The sequence below is a fragment of the Schistocerca cancellata genome, chromosome 11 (assembly GCF_023864275.1).
Source record: "Schistocerca cancellata isolate TAMUIC-IGC-003103 chromosome 11, iqSchCanc2.1, whole genome shotgun sequence".
Taxonomy (NCBI): Eukaryota; Metazoa; Arthropoda; class Insecta; order Orthoptera; family Acrididae; genus Schistocerca; species Schistocerca cancellata.
In genome coordinates, this window is record NC_064636.1 from 45,960,520 (window position 1) to 45,985,978 (window position 25,459).

Below are 25,459 nucleotides of genomic sequence, written 5' to 3' on the forward strand. Positions count from 1 at the left end.
TCTGACAGGATCTTCAGGCGAACCCCTAACAAGTGTGATAGGACTGCTGTTGTTCTTTATATACCGGGTGATCAAAAAGTCAATATAAATTTGAAAACTGAATAAATCACGGAATAATGTAGACAGAGAGGTACAAATTGATACACATGCTTGGAATGACACGGGGTTTTATTAGAACCAAAACAATACAAAAGTTCAAAAAATGTACGACAGATGGTGCTTCATCTGATCAGAATAGCAATAATTGGCATAACAAAGTAAGACAAAGCAAAGATGATGTTGAAACTTCCTGGCAGATTAAAACTGTGTGCCCGACCGAGACTCGAACTCGGGACCTTTGCCTTTCGCGGGCAAATGCTCTAGCAAAGGTCCCGAGTTCGAGTCTCGGTTGGGCACACAGTTTTAATCTGCCAGGAAGTTTCATATCAGCGCACACTCCGCTGCAGAGTGAATATCTCATTCTGGAAACATCCCCCAGGCTGTGGCTAAGCCATGTCTCAGCAATATCCTTTCTTTCAAGAGTGCTAGTTCTGCAAGGTTCGCAGGAGAGCTTCTGTAAAGTTTGGAAGGTGGGAGACGAGATACTGGCAGAAGTAAAGCTGTGAGTACCGGGCGTGAGTCGTGCTTCGGTAGCTCAGATGGTAGAGCACTTGCCCGCGAAAGGCAAAGGTCCCGAGTTCGAGTCTCGCTGCCAGGAAGTTTCATATCAGCGCACACTCCGTTGCAGAGTGAAAATCTCATTCTGAAAGATGATGTTCTTTACAGGAAATGCTCAATATGTCCACCATCATTCCTCAACAACAGCTGTAGTCGAGGAACAATGTTGAGAACAGCACTGTAAAGCATGTCCGGAGTTACGGTGAGGCATTGGCGTCGGATGTTGTCTTTCAGCATCCCTAGAGATGTCGGTCGATCACGATACACTTGCGACTTCAGGTAACCCCAAAGCCAATAATCCCACGGACTGAGGTCTGGGGACCTGGGAGGCCAACCATGACGAAAGTGGCGGCTGAGAACACGATCATCACCAAACGAAACGCGCAAGAGATCTTTCACGCGTCTGGCAATATGGGGTGGAGCGCCATCCTGCATAAACATCGTACGTTCCAGCAGGTGTTTATCAGCCAGGCTGGGGATGATGCGATTCTGTAACATATCGGCGTACCTCTCACCCGTCACGGTAGCAGTTACAAAACCAGAATCACGCATTTCCTCGAAGGAGAAAGGCCCGATAACGGAAGATGTGGTAAATCCAACCCATACCGTGGCTTTCTCGTCGTGCAATGGAGTGACCACGACAGTTCCAGGATTTTAGGTAGCCCAAATTCCGCTTCACTAAATCGCCAGGTAACAGTTCACGATGCCGATGGATTTTGTACGGATAGCATCGGAGGGTACGCCTCAGTGCCAACCAGACAGTAGTATATGGAATGCCGGTGCGACGTGCGACTGCACGAGCGCTGACTTCCCCGTGCACAGACGAACCCGCTACAGTCTCCATTTCTTCCTGAACTGTCTCAGCAGCATTACGCCTTGTGCTCGGTCGGCCACTACGGGGTCTACCGTCTAAACAACCCGTGGCTTCGAACTTCGAAATCATTCTCGCCACAGCTGCATTTGTCAACGGACGTTTACCCGTTCGAATCCCCTTCCTGCGGCGATAGGATCGCACCGCTGAACTAGCACATTCCCCATTCTGATAATACAGCTTCACTAAAAGCGCCTTTTCAGGTAACGTCAACATGCTGCGACTGCTGGCGCATCTGATTCTATCATTACAGCTCCTTTTATACACGATTGTCATTCGCAGTCACTGACGTTTTGGTGTCCAGCGCCATCTGTCGGACATTTTGTGAACTTTGTTTTTTTTTTTTTTTGGTTCTAATAAACCCCCATGTCATTCCAAGCATGTGTATCAAATTTTAACTCTCTGTCTACATTATTCCGTGGTTTATTAAGTTTTCAAATTTATACTGACTTTTTGATCACCCGGTATATAAGTGATTTGGCGGATGGGCAGCAAAGTGCGGTTGTTTGCTGATGATGCGGTCGTGTGCGGTATGGTGTCGAAGTTGAATGACTGTAGCAAGACAGAAGACGAATTAGACAAAAGTTCCAGTTGGTGCGGTGAATGGCAGCCTGCCCAAAATGTGGAAAAATGTAACTTAATGCGGATGAGTGGGAAGATCAAACCTGTAATGTTCGGATACAGTATCGCTAGTCTACTGCTTGACACAGTAAAGTCGTTTAAATATCTGGGCGAAACGTTGCAAAGCGATATGAGATGAAACGAGCATGTGACTACCGTGGTAGGCTGGCTGGTTGAAATGGCTCTGAGCACTATGGGACTTAACTTCTGAGGTCATCAGTCCCCTAGAACTTAGGACTACTTAAACCTAACTAACCTAAGGACATCACACACACCCATGTCCGAGGCAGGATTGGAACTGTGGTAGGGAAGGCGAATCGTCGACTTCAGTTTGTTGGAAGAGTTTTGGGAAAGAGTGGTTCACCTTGAAAGGTGGCTACACTGAGCCACAGCGCCAGAGATCGCGCCAGAGAGTTTTGTTCCGCCGCCTCCACTGGCAGTGATTATTGAGAGGTAGCGGCAGGCAGTTCTTGTCGAGAAGCTGTGGTAGGCGGTTCTTGTTCAGATGTAGTGGAGAGTTGTTGAGATATGGTAGTAGTGAGTGTTTGTTCCATATTTTATGCAGCTATTTGATGGGAGAGATAGCAGATGTTATTCTAATGGAGATATTGTAATGATCAGAGTGGTTTTCGTCAATATATATGAAGGTAACAAATTCCCTGTTTTTTTCTTTTTATTATTTCTGTATCTCAAATAATGCATCATTACAGGTTCAGTCAACAAAGCATCTGGCTTGTGTTCTTGTATTAGAGTGTAATTTTGGTTTTCTTGCGCAATTATAGTATTTCTAATTTTTTTTTATCACGTCAGTATAATTGGTATTTAAAAATTCTTGTCTTGTTGAAGAAGAACCGTGCCAGATGTGCGTTGAGTCATACTTCCACATACAGAACAGTCATACTTGTGCTTTGGTTTCGTAGGTTTTATAGTTGCTGGGGACTTAATTAATTATTTGTGTTAACGAAAATTTCATTTCATTCTATGTTGTTGTTCTATGCAGTCAGATAGCGTAATAAAACTAGTCAGGGCCAACCGTTTACGAGACTTGCGTAATCGGACTACAGCTACTAAAAGATATTTGCATTCATTTTTTATATATAATTAAGCCCCCATGCAACCTGTAAAGGAGACCGCGTATAGGACGCTGGTGCGACCTATTCGTAGTTCTGGGAAAGAGTGGTTCACCTGTAAAGAAGACCGCGTATAGGAAGCTGATGCGACCTATTCGTAAGTACTGCTCGAGTGTTTGGGATCCGTACCTGATAGGAATGAAGGAATACGTCGAAGCAATTCAGAGGCAGGCTGCTAGATTTGTTACCGGTTCGAACAACGGCCAACGGTCTTGCCACAGTGGTAACACCGGCTCCCGTCAGATCACTGAAGTTAAGCGCTGTTGGGCTGGGCTAGCACTTGGATGGGTGACCATCCGGTCTGCCGAGCGCTGTTGGCAAGCGGGGTGCACTCAGCCCTTGTGAGGCAAACTGAGGAGCTACTCGACTGAGAAGTAGCGGCACCGGTCTCGTAAACTGACATACGGCCGGGAGAGCGGTGTGTTGACCACATGACCCTCCATATCCGTATCCAGTGACGCCTGTGGACTGAGGATGACACGGCGGCCGGTTGGTACCGTTGGGTCTTCGTGGCCTGTTCGGGAGGAGTTTAGTTTTAGTTTGAGGTTCGAAGAACACATAAGCGTTATTGAGATGCTTTTGGAAATGAAATGGGAATCCATGCCCCTCTGTGTCCGCATCCAGTGACGCCTGTGGTCTGAGGATGACACGGCGGCTGGTCGGTACCGTTGGGTCTTCATGGCCTGTTCGGGAGGAGTTTAGTTTTAGTTTTAGGTTCGAAGAACACATAAGCGTTATTGAGATGCTTTTGGAACTGAAATGGGAAGCCATGCCCCTCCGTATCCGCATCCAGTGACGCCTGTGGACTGAGGATGACACGGCGGCTGGTTGGTACCGTTGGGTCTTCATGGCCTGTTCGGGAGGAGTTTAGTTTTAGTTTTACGTTCGAAGAACACATAAGCGTTATTGAGATGCTTTTGGAACTGAAATGGGAATCCATGCCCCTCCGTATCCGCATCCAGTGACGCCTGTGGACTGAGGATGACACGGCGGCTGGTCGGTACCGTTGGGTCTTCATGGCCGGTTCGGGAGGAGTTTAGTTTTAGTTTTAGGTTCGAAGAACACATAAGGGTTATTGAGATGCTTTTGGAACTGAAATGGGAATCCATGACCCTCCGTATCCGCATCCAGTGACGCCTGTGGTCTGAGGATGACACGGCGGCTGGTCGGTACCGTTGGGTCTTCGTGGCCTGTTCGGGAGGAGTTTAGTTTTAGTTTTAGGTTCGAAGAACACATAAGCGTTATTGAGATGCTTTTGGAACTGAAATGGGAATCCATGCCCTCCGTATCCGCATCCAGTGACGCCTGTGGTCTGAGGATGACACGGCGGCTGATCGGTACCGATGGGTCTTCGTGGCCTGTTCGGGAGGAGTTTAGTTTTAGTTTTAGGTTCGAAGAACACATAAGCGTTATTGAGATGCTTTTGGAACTGAAATTGGAATCCATGCCCCTCCGTATCCGCATCCAGTGACGCCTGTGGATTGAGGATGACACGGCGGCTGGTTGGTACCGTTGGGTCTTCATGGCCTGTTCGGGAGGAGTTTAGTTTTAGTTTTAGGTTCGAAGAACACATAAGCGTTATTGAGATGCTTTTGGAACTGAAATGGGAATCCATGCCCCTCCGTATCCGCATCCAGTGACGCCTGTGGTCTGAGGATGACACGGCGGCTGGTCGGTACCGTTGGGTCTTCGTGGCCTGTTCGGGAGGAGTTTAGTTTTAGTTTTAGGTTCGAAGAACACATAAGCGTTATTGAGATGCTTTTGGAACTGAAATGGGAATCCATGCCCCTCCGTATCCGCATCCAGTGACGCCTGTGGTCTGAGGATGACACGGCCGCTGGTCGGTACCGTTGGGTCTTCATGGCCTGTTCGGGAGGAGTTTAGTTTTAGTTTTAGGTTCGAAGAACACATAAGCGTTATTGAGATGCTTTTGGAACTGAAATGGGAATCCATGCCCCTCCGTATCCGCATCCAGTGACGCCTGTGGTCTGAGGATGACACGGCGGCTGGTCGGTACCGTTGGGTCTTCATGGCCTGTTCGGGAGGAGTTTAGTTTTAGGTTCGAAGAACACATAAGCGTTATTGAGATGCTTTTGGAACTGAAATGGGAATCCATGCCCCTCCGTATCCGCATCCAGTGACGCCTGTGGACTGAGGATGACACGGCGGCTGGTCGGTACCGTTGGGTCTTCGTGGCCTGTTCGGGAGGAGTTTAGTTTTAGTTTTAGGTTCGAAGAACACATAAGCGTTATTGAGATGCTTTTGGAACTGAAATGGGAATCCATGCCCCTCCGTATCCGCATCCAGTGACGCCTGTGGTCTGAGGATGACACGGCGGCTAGTCGGTACCGTTGGGTCTTCATGGCCTGTTCGGGAGGAGTTTAGTTTTAGTTTTAGGTTCGAAGAACACATAAGCGTTATTGAGATGCTTTTGGAACTGAAATGGGAATCCATGCCCCTCTGTATCCGCATCCAGTGACGCCTGTGGACTGAGGATGACACGGCGGCTGGTCGGTACCGTTGGGTCTTCATGGCCTGTTCGGGAGGAGTTTAGTTTTAGTTTTAGGTTCGAAGAACACATAAGCGTTATTGAGATGCTTTTGGAACTGAAATGGGAATCCATGCCCCTCCGTATCCGCATCCAGTGACGCCTGTGGCCTGAGGATGACACGGCGGCTGGTCGGTACCGTTGGGTCTTCATGGCCTGTTCGGGAGGAGTTTAGTTTTAGTTTTAGGTTCGAAGAACACATAAGCGTTATTGAGATGCTTTTGGAACTGAAATGGGAATCCATGCCCCTCCGTATCCGCATCCAGTGACGCCTGTGGACTGAGGATGACACGGCGGCTGGTTGGTACCGTTGGGTCTTCATGGCCTGTTCGGGAGGAGTTTAGTTTTAGTTTTAGGTTCGAAGAACACATAAGCGTTATTGAGATGCTTTTGGAACTGAAATGGGAATCCATGCCCCTCCGTATCCACATCCAGTGACGCCTGTGGACTGAGGATGACACGGCGACTGGTCGGTAGCGTTGGGTCTTCGTGGCCTGTTCGGGAGAAGTTTAGTTTTAGTTTTAGGTTCGAAGAACACATAAGCGTTATTGAGATGCTTTTGGAAAATAAATGGGAATCCATGCCCCTCCGTATCCGCATCCAGTGACGCCTGTGGTCTGAGGATGACACGGCGGCTGGTCGGTACCGTTGGATCTTCATGGCCTGTTCGGGAGGAGTTTAGTTTTAGTTTTAGGTTCGAAGAACACATAAGCGTTATTGAGATGCTTTTGGAACTGAAATGGGAATCCATGCCCCTCCGTATCTGCATCCAGTGACGCCTGTGGTCTGAGGATGACACGGCGGCTGTTCGGTACCGTTGGGTCTTCATGGCCTGTTCGGGAGGAGTTTAGTTTTAGTTTTAGGTTCGAAGAACACATAAGCGTTATTGAGATGCTTTTGGAACTGAAATGGGAATCCATGCCCCTCCGTATCCGCATCCAGTGACGCCTGTGGCCTGAGGATGACACGGCGACTGGTCAGTACCGTTGGGTCTTCATGGCCTGTTCGGGAGGAGTTTAGTTTTAGTTTTAGGTTCGAAGAACACATAAGCGTTATTGAGATGCTTTTGGAACTGAAATGGGAATCCATGCCCCTCCGTATCCGAATCCAGTGACGCCTGTGGTCTGAGGATGACACGGCGGCTGGTCGGTACCGTTGGGTCTTCGTGGCCTGTTCGGGAGGAGTTTAGTTTTAGTTTTAGGTTCGAAGAACACATAAGCGTTATTGAGATGCTTTTGGAACTGAAATGGGAATCCATGCCCCTCCGTATCCGCATCCAGTGACGCCTGTGGTCTGAGGATGACACGGCGGCTGGTCGGTACCGTTGGGTCTTCATGGCCTGTTCGGGAGGAGTTTAATTTTAGTTTTAGGTTCGAAGAACACATAAGCGTTATTGAGATGCTTTTGGAACTGAAATGGGAGTCCATGCCCCTCCGTATCCGCATCCAGTGACGCCTGTGGTCTGAGGATGACACGGCGGCTAGTCGGTACCGTTGGGTCTTCATGGCCTGTTCGGGAGGAGTTTAGTTTTAGTTTTAGGTTCGAAGAACACATAAGCGTTATTGAGATGCTTTTGGAACTGAAATGGGAATCCATGCCCCTCTGTATCCGCATCCAGTGACGCCTGTGGACTGAGGATGACACGGCGGCTGGTCGGTACCGTTGGGTCTTCATGGCCTGTTCGGGAGGAGTTTAGTTTTAGTTTTAGGTTCGAAGAACACATAAGCGATATTGAGATGCTTTTGGAACTGAAATGGGAATCCATGCCCCTCCGTATCCGCATCCAGTGACGCCTGTGGTCTGAGGATGACACGGCGGCTGGTCGGTACCGTTGGGTCTTCATGGCCTGTTCGGGAGGAGTTTAGTTTTAGTTTTAGGTTCGAAGAACACATAAGCGTTATTGAGATGCTTTTGGAACTGAAATGGGAATCCATGCCCCTCCGTATCCGCATCCAGTGACGCCTGTGGACTGAGGATGACACGGCGGCTGGTTGGTACCGTTGGGTCTTCATGGCCTGTTCGGGAGGAGTTTAGTTTTAGTTTTAGGTTCGAAGAACACATAAGCGTTATTGAGATGCTTTTGGAACTGAAATGGGAATCCATGCCCCTCCGTATCCGCATCCAGTGACGCCTGTGGACTGAGGATGACACGGCGGCTGGTCGGTACCGTTGGGTCTTCATGGCCGGTTCGGGAGGAGTTTAGTTTTAGTATTAGGTTCGAAGAACACACAAGCGTTATTGAGATGCTTTTGGAACTGAAATGGGAATCCATGCCCCTCCGTATCCGCATCCAGTGACGCCTGTGGACTGAGGATGACACGGCGGCTGGTCGGTAGCGTTGGGTCTTCGTGGCCTGTTCGGGAGAAGTTTAGTTTTAGTTTTAGGTTCGAAGAACACATAAGCGTTATTGAGATGCTTTTGGAACTGAAATGGGAATCCATGCCCCTCCGTATCCGCATCCTGTGACGCCTGTGGTCTGAGGATGACACGGCGGCTGGTCGGTACCGTTGGGTCTTCATGGCCTGTTCGGGAGGAGTTTAGTTTTAGTTTTAGGTTCGAAGAACACATAAGCGTTATTGAGATGCTTTTGGAACTGAAATGGGAATCCATGCCCCTCCGTATCCGCATCCAGTGACGCCTGTGGTCTGAGGATGACACGGCGGCTGGTCAGTACCGTTGGGTCTTCATGGCCTGTTCGGGAGGAGTTTAGTTTTAGTTTTAGGTTCGAAGAACACATAAGCGTTATTGAGATGCTTTTGGAACTGAAATGGGAATCCATGCCCCTCCGTATCCGAATCCAGTGACGCCTGAGGTCTGAGGATGACACGGCGGCTGGTCGGTACCGTTGGGTCTTCGTGGCCTGTTCGGGAGGAGTTTAGTTTTAGTTTTAGGTTCGAAGAACACATAAGCGTTATTGAGATGCTTTTGGAACTGAAATGGGAATCCATGCCCCTCCGTATCCGCATCCAGTGACGCCTGTGGTCTGAAGATGACACGGCGGCTGGTCGGTACCGTTGGGTCTTCATGGCCTGTTCGGGAGGAGTTTAATTTTAGTTTTAGGTTCGAAGAACACATAAGCGTTATTGAGATGCTTTAGGAACTGAAATGGAAATCCATGCCCCTCCGTATCCGCATCCAGTGACGCCTGTGGTCTGAGGATGACACGGCGGCTGGTCGGTACCGTTGGGTCTTCGTGGCCTGTTCGGGAGGAGTTTAGTTTTAGTTTTAGGTTCGAAGAACACATAAGCGTTATTGAGATGCTTTTGGAACTGAAATGGGAATCCATGCCCCTCCGTATCCGCATCCAGTGACGCCTGTGGACTGAGGATGACACGGCGGCTGGTCGGTACCGTTGGGTCTTCGTGGCCTGTTCGGGAGGAGTTTAGTTTTAGTTGTAGGTTCGAAGAACACATAAGCGTTATTGAGATGATTTTGGAACTGAAATGGGAATCCATGCCCCTCCGATTCCGCATCCAGTGACGCCTGTGGTCTGAGGATGACACGGCGGCTGGTCGGTACCGTTGAGTCTTCGTGGCCTGTTCGGGAGGAGTTTAGTTTTAGTTTTAGGTTCGAAGAACACACAAGCGTTATTGAGATGCTTTTGGAACTGAAATGGGAATCCATGCCCCTCCGTATCCGCATCCAGTGACGCCTGTGGCCTGAGGATGACACGGCGGCTGGTCGGTACCGTTGGGTCTTCATGGCCTGTTCGGGAGGAGTTTAATTTTAGTTTTAGGTTCGAAGAACACATAAGCGTTATTGAGATGCTTTTGGAACTGAAATGGGAGTCCATGCCCCTCCGTATCCGCATCCAGTGACGCCTGTGGTCTGAGGATGACACGGCGGCTAGTCGGTACCGTTGGGTCTTCATGGCCTGTTCGGGAGGAGTTTAGTTTTAGTTTTAGGTTCGAAGAACACATAAGCGTTATTGAGATGCTTTTGGAACTGAAATGGGAATCCATGCCCCTCTGTATCCGCATCCAGTGACGCCTGTGGACTGAGGATGACACGGCGGCTGGTCGGTACCGTTGGGTCTTCATGGCCTGTTCGGGAGGAGTTTAGTTTTAGTTTTAGGTTCGAAGAACACATAAGCGATATTGAGATGCTTTTGGAACTGAAATGGGAATCCATGCCCCTCCGTATCCGCATCCAGTGACGCCTGTGGTCTGAGGATGACACGGCGGCTGGTCGGTACCGTTGGGTCTTCATGGCCTGTTCGGGAGGAGTTTAGTTTTAGTTTTAGGTTCGAAGAACACATAAGCGTTATTGAGATGCTTTTGGAACTGAAATGGGAATCCATGCCCCTCCGTATCCGCATCCAGTGACGCCTGTGGACTGAGGATGACACGGCGGCTGGTTGGTACCGTTGGGTCTTCATGGCCTGTTCGGGAGGAGTTTAGTTTTAGTTTTAGGTTCGAAGAACACATAAGCGTTATTGAGATGCTTTTGGAACTGAAATGGGAATCCATGCCCCTCCGTATCCGCATCCAGTGACGCCTGTGGACTGAGGATGACACGGCGGCTGGTCGGTACCGTTGGGTCTTCATGGCCGGTTCGGGAGGAGTTTAGTTTTAGTATTAGGTTCGAAGAACACACAAGCGTTATTGAGATGCTTTTGGAACTGAAATGGGAATCCATGCCCCTCCGTATCCGCATCCAGTGACGCCTGTGGACTGAGGATGACACGGCGGCTGGTCGGTAGCGTTGGGTCTTCGTGGCCTGTTCGGGAGAAGTTTAGTTTTAGTTTTAGGTTCGAAGAACACATAAGCGTTATTGAGATGCTTTTGGAACTGAAATGGGAATCCATGCCCCTCCGTATCCGCATCCAGTGACGCCTGTGGTCTGAGGATGACACGGCGGCTGGTCGGTACCGTTGGGTCTTCATGGCCTGTTCGGGAGGAGTTTAGTTTTAGTTTTAGGTTCGAAGAACACATAAGCGTTATTGAGATGCTTTTGGAACTGAAATGGGAATCCATGCCCCTCCGTATCCGCATCCAGTGACGCCTGTGGTCTGAGGATGACACGGCGGCTGGTCAGTACCGTTGGGTCTTCATGGCCTGTTCGGGAGGAGTTTAGTTTTAGTTTTAGGTTCGAAGAACACATAAGCGTTATTGAGATGCTTTTGGAACTGAAATGGGAATCCATGCCCCTCCGTATCCGAATCCAGTGACGCCTGAGGTCTGAGGATGACACGGCGGCTGGTCGGTACCGTTGGGTCTTCGTGGCCTGTTCGGGAGGAGTTTAGTTTTAGTTTTAGGTTCGAAGAACACATAAGCGTTATTGAGATGCTTTTGGAACTGAAATGGGAATCCATGCCCCTCCGTATCCGCATCCAGTGACGCCTGTGGTCTGAAGATGACACGGCGGCTGGTCGGTACCGTTGGGTCTTCATGGCCTGTTCGGGAGGAGTTTAATTTTAGTTTTAGGTTCGAAGAACACATAAGCGTTATTGAGATGCTTTAGGAACTGAAATGGAAATCCATGCCCCTCCGTATCCGCATCCAGTGACGCCTGTGGTCTGAGGATGACACGGCGGCTGGTCGGTACCGTTGGGTCTTCGTGGCCTGTTCGGGAGGAGTTTAGTTTTAGTTTTAGGTTCGAAGAACACATAAGCGTTATTGAGATGCTTTTGGAACTGAAATGGGAATCCATGCCCCTCCGTATCCGCATCCAGTGACGCCTGTGGACTGAGGATGACACGGCGGCTGGTCGGTACCGTTGGGTCTTCGTGGCCTGTTCGGGAGGAGTTTAGTTTTAGTTGTAGGTTCGAAGAACACATAAGCGTTATTGAGATGATTTTGGAACTGAAATGGGAATCCATGCCCCTCCGATTCCGCATCCAGTGACGCCTGTGGTCTGAGGATGACACGGCGGCTGGTCGGTAACGTTGAGTCTTCGTGGCCTGTTCGGGAGGAGTTTAGTTTTAGTTTTAGGTTCGAAGAACACACAAGCGTTATTGAGATGCTTTTGGAACTGAAATGGGAATCCATGCCCCTCCGTATCCGCATCCGTGACGTCTGTGGTCTGAGGATGACACGGCGGCTGGTCGGTACCGTTGGGTCTTCGTGGCCTGTTCGGGAGGAGTTTAGTTTTAGTTTTAGGTTCGAAGAACACATAAGCGTTATTGAGATGCTTTTGGAAATGAAATGGGAATCCATGCCCCTCCGTATCCGCATCCAGGTACGCCTGTGGACTGATGATGACACGGCGGCTGGTCGGTACCGTTGGGTCTTCATGGCCTGTTCGGGAGGAGTTTAGTTTTAGTTTTAGGTTCGAAGAACACATAAGCGTTATTGAGATGCTTTTGGAACTGAAATGGGAATCCATGCCCCTCCGTATCCGCTTCCAGTGACGCCTGTGGACTGAGGATGACGCGGCGGCTGGTCGGTACCGTTGGGTCTTCATGGCCTGTTCGGGAGGGGTTTAGTTTTAGTTTTAGGTTCGAAGAACACATAAGCGTTATTGAGATGCTTTTGGAACTGAAATGGGAATCCATACCCCTCCGTATCCGCATCCAGGTACGCCTGTGGTCTGAGGATGACACGGCGGCTGGTCGGTACCGTTGGGTCTTCATGGCCTGTTCGGGAGGAGTTTAGTTTTAGTTTTAGGTTCGAAGAACACATAAGCGTTATTGAGATGCTTTTGGAACTGAAATGGGAATCCATGCCCTCCGTATCCGCATCCAGGTACGCCTGTGGCCTGAGGATGACACGGCGGCTGGTCGGTACCGTTGGGTCTTCGTGGCCTGTTCGGGAGGAGTTTAGTTTTAGTTTTAGGTTCGATGAACACATAAGCGTTATTGAGATGCTTTTGGAACTGAAATGGGAATCCATGCCCCTCCGTATCCGCATCCAGTGACGCCTGTGGACTGAGGATGACACGGCGGCTGGTCGGTACCGTTGGGTCTTCATGGCCTGTTCGGGAGGAGTTTAGTTTTAGTTCTAGGTTCGAAGAACACATAAGCGTTATTGAGATGCTTTTGGAACTGAAATGGGAATCCATGCCCCTCTGTATCCGCATCCAGTGACGCCTGTGGTCTGAGGATGACACGGCGGCTGGTCGGTACCGTTGGGTCTTCATGGCCTGTTCGGGAGGAGTTTAGTTTTAGTTTTAGGTTCGAAGAACACATAAGCGTTATTGAGATGCTTTTGGAACTGAAATGGGAATCCATGCCCCTCCGTATCCGCATCCAGTGACGCCTGTGGACTGAGGATGACACGGCGGCTGGTCGGTACCGTTGGGTCTTCATGGCCTGCTCGGGAGGGGTTTAGTTTTAGTTTTAGGTTCGAAGAACACATAAGCGTTATTGAGATGCTTTTGGAACTGAAATGGGAATCCATGCCCCTCCGTATCCGCATCCAGTGACGCCTGTGGTCTGAGTATGACACGGCGGCTAGTCGGTACCGTTGGGTCTTCGTGGCCTGTTCGGGAGGAGTTTAGTTTTAGTTTTAGGTTCGAAGAACACATAAGCGTTATTGAGATGCTTTTGGAACTGAAATGGGAATCCATGCCCTTCCATATCCGCATCCAGTGACGCCTGTGGTCTGAGGATGACACGGCGGCTGGTCGGTACCGTTGGGTCTTCATGGCCTGTTCGGGAGGAGTTTAGTTTTAGTTTTAGGTTCGAAGAACACATAAGCGTTATTGAGATGCTTTTGGAACTGAAATGGGAATCCATGCCCCTCCGTATCCGCATCCAGTGACGCCTGTGGACTGAGGATGACACGGCGGCTGGTCGGTACCGTTGGGTCTTCATGGCCTGCTCGGGAGGGGTTTAGTTTTAGTTTTAGGTTCGAAGAACACATAAGCGTTATTGAGATGCTTTTGGAACTGAAATGGGAATCCATGCCCCTCCGTATCCGCATCCAGTGACGCCTGTGGTCTGAGTATGACACGGCGGCTAGTCGGTACCGTTGGGTCTTCGTGGCCTGTTCGGGAGGAGTTTAGTTTTAGTTTTAGGTTCGAAGAACACATAAGCGTTATTGAGATGCTTTTGGAACTGAAATGGGAATCCATGCCCCTCCATATCCGCATCCAGTGACGCCTGTGGTCTGAGGATGACACGGCGGCTGGTCGGTACCGTTGGGTCTTCATGGCCTGTTCGGGAGTAGTTTAGTTTTAGTTTTAGGTTTGAAGAACACATAAGCGTTATTGAGATGCTTTTGGAACTGAAATGGGAATCCATGCCCCTCCGTATCCGCATCCAGTGACGCCTGTGGACTGAGGATGACACGGCGGCTGGTCGGTACCGTTGGGTCTTCATGGCCTGTTGGGGAGGAGTTTAGTTTTAGTTTTAGGTTCGAAGAACACATAAGCGTTATTGAGATGCTTTTGGAACTGAAATGGTAATCCATGCCCCTCCGTATCCGCATCCAGTGACGCCTGTGGACTGAGGATGACACGGCGGCTGGTCGGTACCTTTGGGTCTTCATGGCCTGTTCGGGAGGGGTTTAGTTTTAGTTTTAGGTTCGAAGAACACATAAGCGTTATTGAGATGCTTTTGGAACTGAAATGGGAATCCATGCCCCTCCATATCCGCATCCAGTGACGCCTGTGGTCTGAGGATGACACGGCGGCTGGTCGGTACCGCTGGGTCTTCATGGCCTGTTCGGGAGGAGTTTAGTTTTAGTTTTAGGTTCGAAGAACACATAAGCGTTATTGAGATGCTTTTGGAACTGAAATGGGAATCCATGCCCCTCCGTATCCGCATCCAGTGACGCCTGTGGACTGAGGATGACACGGCGGCTGGTCGGTACCGTTGGGTCTTCATGGCCTGTTCGGGAGGAGTTTAGTTTTAGTTTTAGGTTCGAAGAACACATAAGCGTTATTGAGATGCTTTTGGAACTGAAATGGGAATCCATGCCCCTCTGTATCCGCATCCAGTGACGCCTGTGGACTGAGGATGACACGGCGGCCGGTCGGTACCGTTGGGTCTACGTGGCCTGTTCGGGAGGAGTTTAGTTTTAGTTTTAGGTTCGAAGAACACATAAGCGTTATTGAGATGCTTTTGGAACTGAAATGGGAATCCATGCCCCTCCGTATCCGCATCCAGTGACGCCTGTGGACTGAGGATGACACGGCGGCTGGTCGGTACCGTTGGGTCTTCATGGCCGGTTCGGGAGGAGTTTAGTTTTAGTATTAGGTTCGAAGAACACACAAGCGTTATTGAGATGCTTTTGGAACTGAAATGGGAATCCATGCCCCTCCGTATCCGCATCCAGTGACGCCTGTGGACTGAGGATGACACGGCGGCCGGTCGGTACCGTTGGGTCTACGTGGCCTGTTCGGGAGGAGTTTAGTTTTAGTTTTAGGTTCGAAGAACACATAAGCGTTATTGAGATGCTTTTGGAACTGAAATGGGAATCCATGCCCCTCCTTATCCGCATCCAGTGACGCCTGTGGACTGAGGATGACACGGCGGTTGGTCGGTACCGTTGGGCCTTCATGGCCTGTTCGGGAGGAGTTTAGTTTTAGTTTTACTTTCGAAGAACACATAAGCTTTATTGAGATGCTTGTGGAACTGAAATGGGAATCCGTGAAGGAAAGGCGACTTTCTTTTCGAGAAACACTGTAGAGAAAATTCTAAGAACAAGCATTTGAAGCTGACTCCCGAATGATTCTACTGCCGCCGATGTATATTTCGCGAAGGGACGCCGAAGATAAGATGCGAAAAATTAGGGCTCATACGGAGGCGTACACACAGTCTTTTTCCCTAGCTCTGTTTACGAGTGGAAACGTAAAGGAAATGACTGGCAGTGGTACTAGGTACCCTCCGCTACGCACCGTATGGTGGCTTCCGGAGTATCTGTGTAGGCGAGGATGTATATGTAGATGACGTGTGACGGAGAACGAGCGTGGGAGCAGAAGGCGATGGTGTTGATCTCAAAGAAACCATCCTGGCATGCTCCTAAAACAAAGTGGGGAGGTAATAGAGAAGATGAATGTGAAATTTCCTGGCACATTAAAACTGTGTGCCGGACCGAGACTCGAGCTCGGGACCTTTGCCTTTCGCGGGGCAGTTAAATCTGTGAGGACGGGTCGTGAGTCGTGCTTGGGTATCTCAGATGATAGAGCACTTGCCCGCGAACCGAGTTCGGGTCTCGGCCTGGCACACAGTTTTAATGTGCCAGGAAGTTTCATATCAGCGCACACTCCGTTGCAGAGTGAAAATCTCATTCTGAAGATGAATGTGGATGGTTAGGCAGGGGATACGAACCTTGTTCGTTCAGAACGCCCTGCTGCCTCGCTCAGTAGTGTTGAAAGTGCTCGTACTGACCATAATGGAGGGTGTTGGAATAGCAGACAAACCTGTTGTAGCGGGAAGCGGGCGGTGGCTTTCTGCGAATTGGGAACCGCAAGTAGCACGCCTTCGCTCCAACCAGTCCAGCGTGGTGGGAGTTGGGGGCAAAGACCCTCCTTGACCTCCTCCAACCGCGTCGGCACCTGGGTGCCTCGGCAATGTTCTGGTGCCCGACACAGTCAACCACAGCCCTCTCACATGTTACGTTGTTTAGACAAGCATTGAATGAAGTGTATCGGGAAGTACCACACGTGGCACGGGACGAAGAAGAAGCCATAAGTATGAGTCGAGACGGGCAGAATTGTACCAGGATGCAGCACTGGATCTGCTATATTTCCGAACAAGGGCAAAAACTTGATAGTGCTGCCCCCCCATAAACAAGCTGAATGGGGCGCTGCGGACGACAACGTGTAGTGTTTCGGTAATTTAGGCGTAAATTCTAGACCCACTCGACCTTCTTCCGTCTCGAACACGCGATATTTTAGATGTGAGAGTGGAATGATAGAATCCTACCTACTGCGCGTCGCATGTTCGTGTGTGCAGGTCTGAAAACAGTCGCGAGCAAAAGGTGGACGCGGCGGCCGAACGGCGGCCGACAAGTACCTGCTGTACGATCCGTAGAGAGCCCGAGCTATTCTCTGCTGGTTTACTGACTGTGATGATTGTTAAGAACAAATGAAGAAATGAGATTAGACCTTTTAAGTAAATCATGTCTTGGACTTGCTAGAGGCTAGATATATTTTACGATATGTTTGCAGTAGACACATGTTTGTTCAGCCAACTCTTTTCTAAATGGACCTAAATCTTATATTGTGTCAAATAAGCCCTCGGCCACAAATATTAAGTCAAAATTGACCTGGTTTCGACGCTACTATGAGCGTCGTCTTCAGAATTAGACTAACTGTACTAAAACATTAGGTATATAGCACATTAATAAAATTAAAGTTTGTACTGACTCGAAAAGATGCACCTCAGTCTTGTTGCAACCCTTGTCCACCGTACGAGCAGCCCTTAGCGGCTCACCATCTGACAAGTGTTCATGACTTCGCCTTTCCGGCTGAGATCTTTTTGAATATGTGACTTGTAAGTACTGCATCTTTTCGAGTCAGTACAAACTTCAATTTTATTAATGTACTATATACCTAATGTTTTAGTACAGTTAGTCTAATTCTGAAGACGACGCTCATAGTAGCGTCGGAACCAGGTCAATTTTGACTTAATATTTGTAACCGAGGGCTTATTTGTTCCAATATAATTCTGACACGGTCACTGAACCTTACCAGCTATGTTCAAAGGACCTATATCTGTTTCTAATGTGAGACGATACGAGTTACTTACGAGAAGTTAAATGTTTATATGCGAAGTGTGAATTTTGTTATTATGAAGCTCAGATATACCAGTAGTCAATGAAAAGTATTCTTCGAGTACCAAATTGTTTCGCAAGTACTGAGAGAGTATTAAGGTTCCTGTAACTAGCATCATTTTTCGGAGAAGAAGTTTATAGAGATTCCAGAAGCCGGCTATCCAGAGATGAAGAGCGGCTGTATACACCAAGTAAGTCGACTTGTATAAGAGAACTGGGAAGGTTGCAATTTCAACTTCACACATTCTTGTCGTCAAAAAACGGTAGAAATGCCTGTACAAGACAACAAGTGCCTGGCGCAGTTGATAGATCGGTTACTGCCGCTACAACGGCAGGTTATCAAGATGTGAGTGAGTTTGAACGTGGTGCTATAGTCAGCGCACGAGCGATGGGACACAACATCTCCGAGGTAGCGATGAAGTGGGGATTTTCCCGTACGACCATTTCACGAGTGTACCGTGAATATCAGGAATCCTGTAAAACATCAAATCTCCGACATCGCCGCGGCAGGAGAAAGATCCTGCAAGAACGGGACCGACGACGACTGAAGAGAATCGTTCAGGGAGGCAGTAGTTCTGCAGATTTCAATGCTGGGCCATCAATAAGTGTCAGCGTGCTCATCATTCAAATGTTCAAATGTGTGTGATATCTTATGGGACTTAATGGCTAAGGTCATCAGTCCCTAACCTTACACACTACTTAACCTAAATTATACTAAGGACAAACACACACACACCCATGCCCGAGGGAGGACTCGAACCTCCGCCGGGACCAGCCGCACAGTCCATGACTGCAGCGCCTCAGACCGCTCGGCTAATCCCGCGCGGCGCGAATCATTCGACGAAACATCATCGACATGGGCTGTCGGAGCCGAAGGCCCACTCGTGTACCCTTGATGACTGCATGACACAAAGCTTTAGGCATCGCTTGGTGCTGTCAACACCGACATTGGACTGTTGATGATTGGAAACACGTTGCCTGGTCGGAAGAGTCTCGTTTCAGGTTGTAGCGAGGCGATGGACGTCTACGGATATTCAAACAACCTCATGAATCTATGGACCCAGTGTGTCAGTAGGTGACTGTTCAAGCCGATGGAGACTCTCAAATGTTGTGGGGCGTGTGCAGTCGGAGTGATATCGGATTGCTGACACGTGTAGATACGACTCTGACAGGTGACACGTAAGTAAGCATCCTGTAAATTAGATTAGATTAGTACTTGCTCCATAGATCATGAATACTGCACTTCGTAATGATGTGGAACGTGTCAGGTTAATAAAAGGTGTCTGTACAAGATATTACATTACACAAAATATTGCACGACGCTACTGTTTAAGTTTTTTTTCCCCTTAATTTATATCTAAAAATTCAGCCAAATGAGTAGAAGGAGTTGTCATCTAGAAATTCTTTTAATGTTATTTTTAAATGTTAGTTGGCTGTCTGTCAGGCTTTTGATGCTGTTTGCAAGGTGACCAAAGACTTTTGTGGCAGCATAATTTACCCCTCTCTGAGCCAAAGTCAGATTTAACCCTGCATAGTGAAGATCATCCTTTCTCCTGGTGTTATAGCTATGCAAACTGCTATTACTTTTGAACTGGGTTGGATTATTAACAACAAATTTCATAAGTGAATATACGTACTGCGAGGTTACTGCGAGGGTCCCTAGATCCTTAAATACACTCCTGGAAATGGAAAAAAGAACACATTGACACCGGTGTGTCAGACCCACCATACTTGCTCCGGACACTGCGAGAGGGCTGTACAAGCAATGATCACACGCACGGCACAGCGGACACACCAGGAACCGCGGTGTTGGCCGTCGAATGGCGCTAGCTGCGCAGCATTTGTGCACCGCCGCCGTCAGTGTCAGCCAGTTTGCCGTGGCATACGGAGCTCCATCGCAGTCTTTAACACTGGTAGCATGCCGCGACAGCGTGGACGTGAACCGTATGTGCAGTTGACGGACTTTGAGCGAGGGCGTATAGTGGGCATGCGGGAGGCCGGGTGGACGTACCGCCGAATTGCTCAACACGTGGGGCGTGAGGTCTCCACAGTACATCGATGTTGTCGCCAGTGGTCGGCGGAAGGTGCACGTGCCCGTCGACCTGGGACCGGACCGCAGCGACGCACGGATGCACGCCAAGACCGTAGGATCCTACGCAGTGCCGTAGGGGACCGCACCGCCACTTCCCAGCAAATTAGGGACACTGTTGCTCCTGGGGTATCGGCGAGGACCATTCGCAACCGCCTCCATGAAGCTGGGCTACGGTCCCGCACACCGTTAGGCCGTCTTCCGCTCACGCCCCAACATCGTGCAGCCCGCCTCCAGTGGTGTCGCGACAGGCGTGAATGGAGGGACGAATGGAGACGTGTCGTCTTCAGCGATGAGAGTCGCTTCTGCCTTGGTGCCAATGATGGCCGTATGCGTGTTTGGCGCCGTGCAGGTGAGCGCCACAATCAGGACTGCATACGACCGAGGCACACAGGGCCAACACCCGGCATCATGGTGTGGGGAGCGATCTCCTACACTGGCCGTACACCACTGGTGATCGTCGAGGGGACACTGAATAGTGCACGGTACATCCAAACCGTCATCGAACCCATCGTTCTACCATTCCTAGACCGGCAAGGGAACTTGCTGTTCCAACAGGACATTGCACGTCCGCATGTATCCCGTGCCACCCAACGTGCTCTAGAAGGTGTAAGTCAACTACCCTGGCCAGCAAGATCTCCGGATCTGTCCCCCATTGAGCATGTTTGGGACTGGATGAAGCGTCGTCTCACGCGGTCTGCACGTCCAGCACGAACGCTGGTCCAACTGAGGCGCCAGGTGGAAATGGCATGGCAAGCCGTTCCACAGGACTACATCCAGCATCTCTACGATCGTCTCCATGGGAGAATAGCAGCCTGCATTGCTGCGAAAGGTGGATATACACTGTACTAGTGCCGACATTGTGCATGCTCTGTTGCCTGTGTCTATGTGCTTGTGGCTCTGTCAGTGTGATCATGTGATGTATCTGACCCCAGGAATGTGTCAATAAAGTTTCCCCTTCCTGGGACAATGAATTCACGGTGTTCTTATTTCAATTTCCAGGAGTGTAGATGTATGCAGGACGACCGTGGGTGGGCTCCAGTAATTATTCTGATTACACGTTTTTGAGCAATGAATACTTTTCTACTCAACGATGAAGTACCCCAGAATATGATGCCATACGAAAGCAGTGAAAGAAAGTAGGCATAGTAAGCTAATTTACTGAGATTCTTATCACCAAACTTTGCAATAACCCTAATAGCACACGTAGCTGAACTCAGACATTTCAGCAGACCATCAATGTGTTGCTTCCAGTATAACCTCTCATCAATGGACACACCTAAAAATTTTGAAAATTCTACCTCAGCTACAGACTTTTGTTCAAAGTCTATATTTATTACTGGAGTTGAGCCATTTTCTGTACGGAACTGTATATACTCTGTTTTATATCAATTTGTCCATTTTATTTGGACTGTTGAGCTCCGTGGCAGTGGATAATGATATTTCACTATAAAAATACAGCAACCAGCCACTTTTTAATGCGTTTTATTTATGCCAATATGCATTTCGGGTTTGCACCCATCTTTAGGTAGCAAATTACACGTATCTTCAGTGGTACAATCTCGACAGAAGTGTGGATGCTGCAGCTGGCATTCACCTCTCCTTGTTTTTTTTGTGGCTTTTCTTCTTTTTTGCAACAACACAAACACTTTCTGTCACGTATTTTACACAGGCGCACTGCGTTAGCCGCCATGTTGTCGACATGGAGAAGAAATAAAAACTTTGAGGTTCGCCGATGACATTGCAATTCTGTCAGAGACAGCAAAGGACCTGGAAGAGCAGTTGAATGGAATAGACAATGTTTTGAAAGGAGGATATAAGACGAACATCAACAAAAGCAAAACGAGGATAATGGAATGTAGTCGAATTAAGTCGGGTGATGCTGAGGGAATTAGATTAGGAAATGAGACACTTAAAGTAGTAAAGGAGTTTTGCTATTTGGGGAGCAAAATAGCTGATGATGGTGGAAGTAGAGAGGATATAAAATGTAGACTGGCAGTGGCAAGGAAAGCGTTTCTGAAGAAGAGAAATTTGTTAGCATCGAGTATAGATTTAAGTGTCAGGAAGTTATTTCTGAAAGTATTTGTATGGAGTATAGCCATGTATGGAAGTGAAACATGGACGGTAAATAGTTTGGACAAGAAGAGAATAGAAGCTTTCGAAATGTGGTACTACAGAAGAATGCTGACGATTAGATGGGTAGATCACATAACTAATGAGCAGGTACTGAATAGGATTGGGGAGAAGAGGAGTTTGTGGCACAACTTGACCAGAAGAAGGGATCGGTTGGTAGGACATGTTCTGAGGCATCAAGGGATCACCAATTTAGTATTGGAGGGCAGCGTGGAGGGTAAAAATCGTAGGGGGAGACCAAGATATGAATATACTAAGCAGATTCTGAAGGATGTAGTTTGCAGTAGGTACTGGGAGCTGAAGAAGCTTGCACAGGATAGAGTAGCATGGAGAGCTGTATCAAACCAGTCTCGGGACTGAAGACCACAACAACAACAAGTTAGGTTTAAGTAGTTCTAAGTTCTAGAGTACTGATGACCTCAGAAGTTAAGTCCCATAGTGCTCACAGGAATTTGAACCATTTGTAAACTATCTGAAAACACGCTAGCTGATGCATCACCAGTTTCGGCTGAAGAATTAGGAGAGGAGTACGGTGACATAGGTGACATACCGTACTATACCGAGGGTAAAATGCTGAAAAGGTTTTTAGATTGGCTGAACTACATTTCTCAGATGAGAATCGAAACAATGAACCAAAATTAGAAGACCCTTGCTGGATATCAAACCTTACACTTTTCGTGAACATTACGCCTCACATGAACAGCCTGAAGCTTTGCAAGGTGAACATAATTTCATTTATGACATGTTGGAAAAAGTAAATGCTTCTAAAACGAAGATTGCTCTCCGAGAGAGCCAACTATTGCCTGAAAACACTCCGCATTTCCCTGTTCTTGGTTGGGTCCACGAAAGTGCCCGTGTTCAAGAATTCGTGTCGATAATTGTGAAAATTAAGGAGCAATTTCGCGCACGATTCGTAGATGCTTCGAGTGCGGCTACTATCAATCTTTGCTTTACACGGCCGTTTTCAGCAGCAGTTGAAAAAATGGTTCAAATGGCTCTAAGCACTATGGGGCTTAACATCTGAGGTCATCAGTCCCCTAGAACTTAGAACTACTTAAATCTAACTAACTTAAGGACATCACACACATCCATGGCCGAGGCAGGATTCGAACCCGCGACCGCAGCAGTAGCGTGGTTCCGGACTGAAGCGCCTACAACCGCTCGGCCACCACGGCCAGCAGCATCAGTTGAAGATGTTCCGAATCATCTACAGATCGAAGTGCAGTCCAATACATGACTGGAGGACAAGTTATTTGCAGTACGAAGTACGAAAGAATTCTACGAAATTTCCATGCCTGCATCACCACGAAAGCCATGTTCGGACTTACTTATGGGTTGGTAAGATTTTTGTCTATAATGAAAATGGACAAATCAAGGCTAGATGTGACGACAGTCTTCGCAACTGCTTGCGTTTATCAATGTGCCGTGCTTTTGTGCCTGACATTAATTTATCGTCTCTCATCACCAATGACAGACATGTTACGGATCTCTTTCTTTTTCTAATTTAAAATTGTTATTTACTAACTGTGCCTCATCCCGCTACAATTTTACATACGGGAACATTGTCATCTGAATAAACCGACTGTTCAATGTACGAGGTCAGTCTAAAAAGTATCCGACCTTTGATTTTCTGCAGCGAATTGACGCATGGTGCAGGGAATGGCAATTGAATCTCAATGTAGACAAGTGTAATGTGCTGCGAATGCATAGAAAGAAAGATCCTTTATCATTTAGCTGCAATATAGCAGGTCAGCAACTGGAAGCAGTTAATGCCATAAATTAGCTGGGCGTAGGCATTAGGAGTGATTTAAAATGGAATGATCATATAATGTTGATCGTCGGTAAAGCAGATGCCAGACTGAGATTCATTGGAAGAATCCTAAGGAAATGCAATCCGAAAAGAAAGGAAGTAGGTTACAGTACGCTTGTTCGCTCGCTGCTTGAATACTGCTCAGCAGTGTGGGATCCGTACGAGATAGGGTTGATAGAAGAGATAGAAAAGATCCAACGGAGAGCAGCGCGCTTCGTTACAGGATCATTTAGTAATCGCGATCGCGTTACGGAGATGATAGATAAACTCCAGTGGAAGACTCTGCAGGAGAGACGCTCAGTAGCTCGGTACGGGCTTTTGTCAAAGTTTCGAGAACATACCTTCACCGAGGAGTCAAGCAGTATATTGCTCCCTCCTACGTATATTCCGCGAAGAGACTGTGAGGGTGAAATGAGAGAGATTAGAGCCCACACAGAGGCATACCGACAATCCTTTTTTCCACGAACAATACGAGACTGGAATAGAAGGGAGAACCGATAGGTACCCTCCGCCACACACCGTCAGGTGGCTTGCGGAGTATGGATGTAGATGTAGAACGTCAGTGGCTAGTAGCGACACATGACAGCGCTTTCGTATAGCAATAACGCTGTATAGCTGATGTGAGTGCGTGAGTGCTACTTGCTTGTTCCTGTAACACTGTGAGCGACGCACATGGCTGCTGACAGACTGTATGTAACGACGGCGAACTACTTTAGCTAACTCCATCCGTACTGCGCTAAGACGGCCCAACGGTACCGACCGACCGCCGTGTCACCCTCAGCTATGGACGTCACTGGATGTGGATTATGGAGTGGTATGTGGCCAGCACACAGCTCTGTCGGCCGTTGTCAGATTTCGCGACCGGAGCCGCTACTTCTCAGTCAAGAAGTTCCTCAACTGACCTCACAAGAGCTGAGCACATCCTGCTAACCGACGGTACTCAGCAGACCCGGACGGTCACTCGTCAAAGTGCTAGTCGAGCTGGACGGCCCTTAACTTCGGTGATCCGATGGGAATCTCTGTTACCATGGATGTAGATGTAGATGTAGATGCAGAAAATAGAGACAATAGCGCGGCGCCGCTGTACACAGTAGAGGAAGAGGCGTTTATGCGCATGCGTGAATTTTGTCCCCGCCTTCCAGGGCGTCAGTGGTTGCCTCTCGGTGCCTGAGTGAGGCGCTACACAGCGTGTTGTTCGGATTACCGATTCTCTCAAAGTGACAAAACGTGTTGAGCAAAGATATCGCATCAAATTTTGTCAAAAGCGAAACAATTCGTAAGATCCAGCAGGTCTTTGGAGGAGATGCGACGGGTGTAACACAAATTAAGGAGTGGTTCAACTGATTCAAAAATGGCCGCTCATCAGCGGAGAGTGACCAGCGTTCTGGCAGGCCCCAAACTGCTCGGATTGCAGCTGTTGTTGAGAGAGTGCAAAATTTGGTGGTGGCAGACCGTCGTTTGACCGTGCAGGAGATTGCCCGAAGGGTTGGAGTGAGTAAACATTCTGCACGCGCAATTTTGCATGATCATTTGAACGTGGACCGAGTGGCTGCGAAATTCGTGCCCAAGTTGTTGTCGCCGAGACAAAAAGACATCCATTTTGACGTTGCACCTCTTCTGGACACCACCAACAGTGAACCTGGGTTTCTGAAGACTGTGATAACTGGAGACGAGTCATGGGTGTACAGGTATGACGCAGGAACCAAACGACAGTTGTCGCAATGGAAGCATCCCGAGTCTCCAAGGCCGAAGAAAGTGCATCAGCTGCGAAGCAAAATCGAGATGATGCTGACTGTCCGTGGAACTGGGCATCACGAGTACGCACCAGAAGGACAAACAGTGACAAAGGAGTACTATCGAGATGTTCTTTGGCGACTCCGTGACGCAGTTCAGCGCAAAAGACCAGATGTGTGGGCGTCGAAAAAGTGGCAACTGCA

General features: G+C 48.6%; 1 pseudogene; it reads left to right on the forward strand.

Moving 5' to 3' along the window:
* The first annotated feature begins 3,481 nt into the window (after positions 1–3,481).
* On the forward strand, positions 3,482–3,599 carry LOC126109088 (5S ribosomal RNA; annotated as a pseudogene).
* The last annotated feature ends 21,860 nt before the right edge of the window (positions 3,600–25,459 follow it).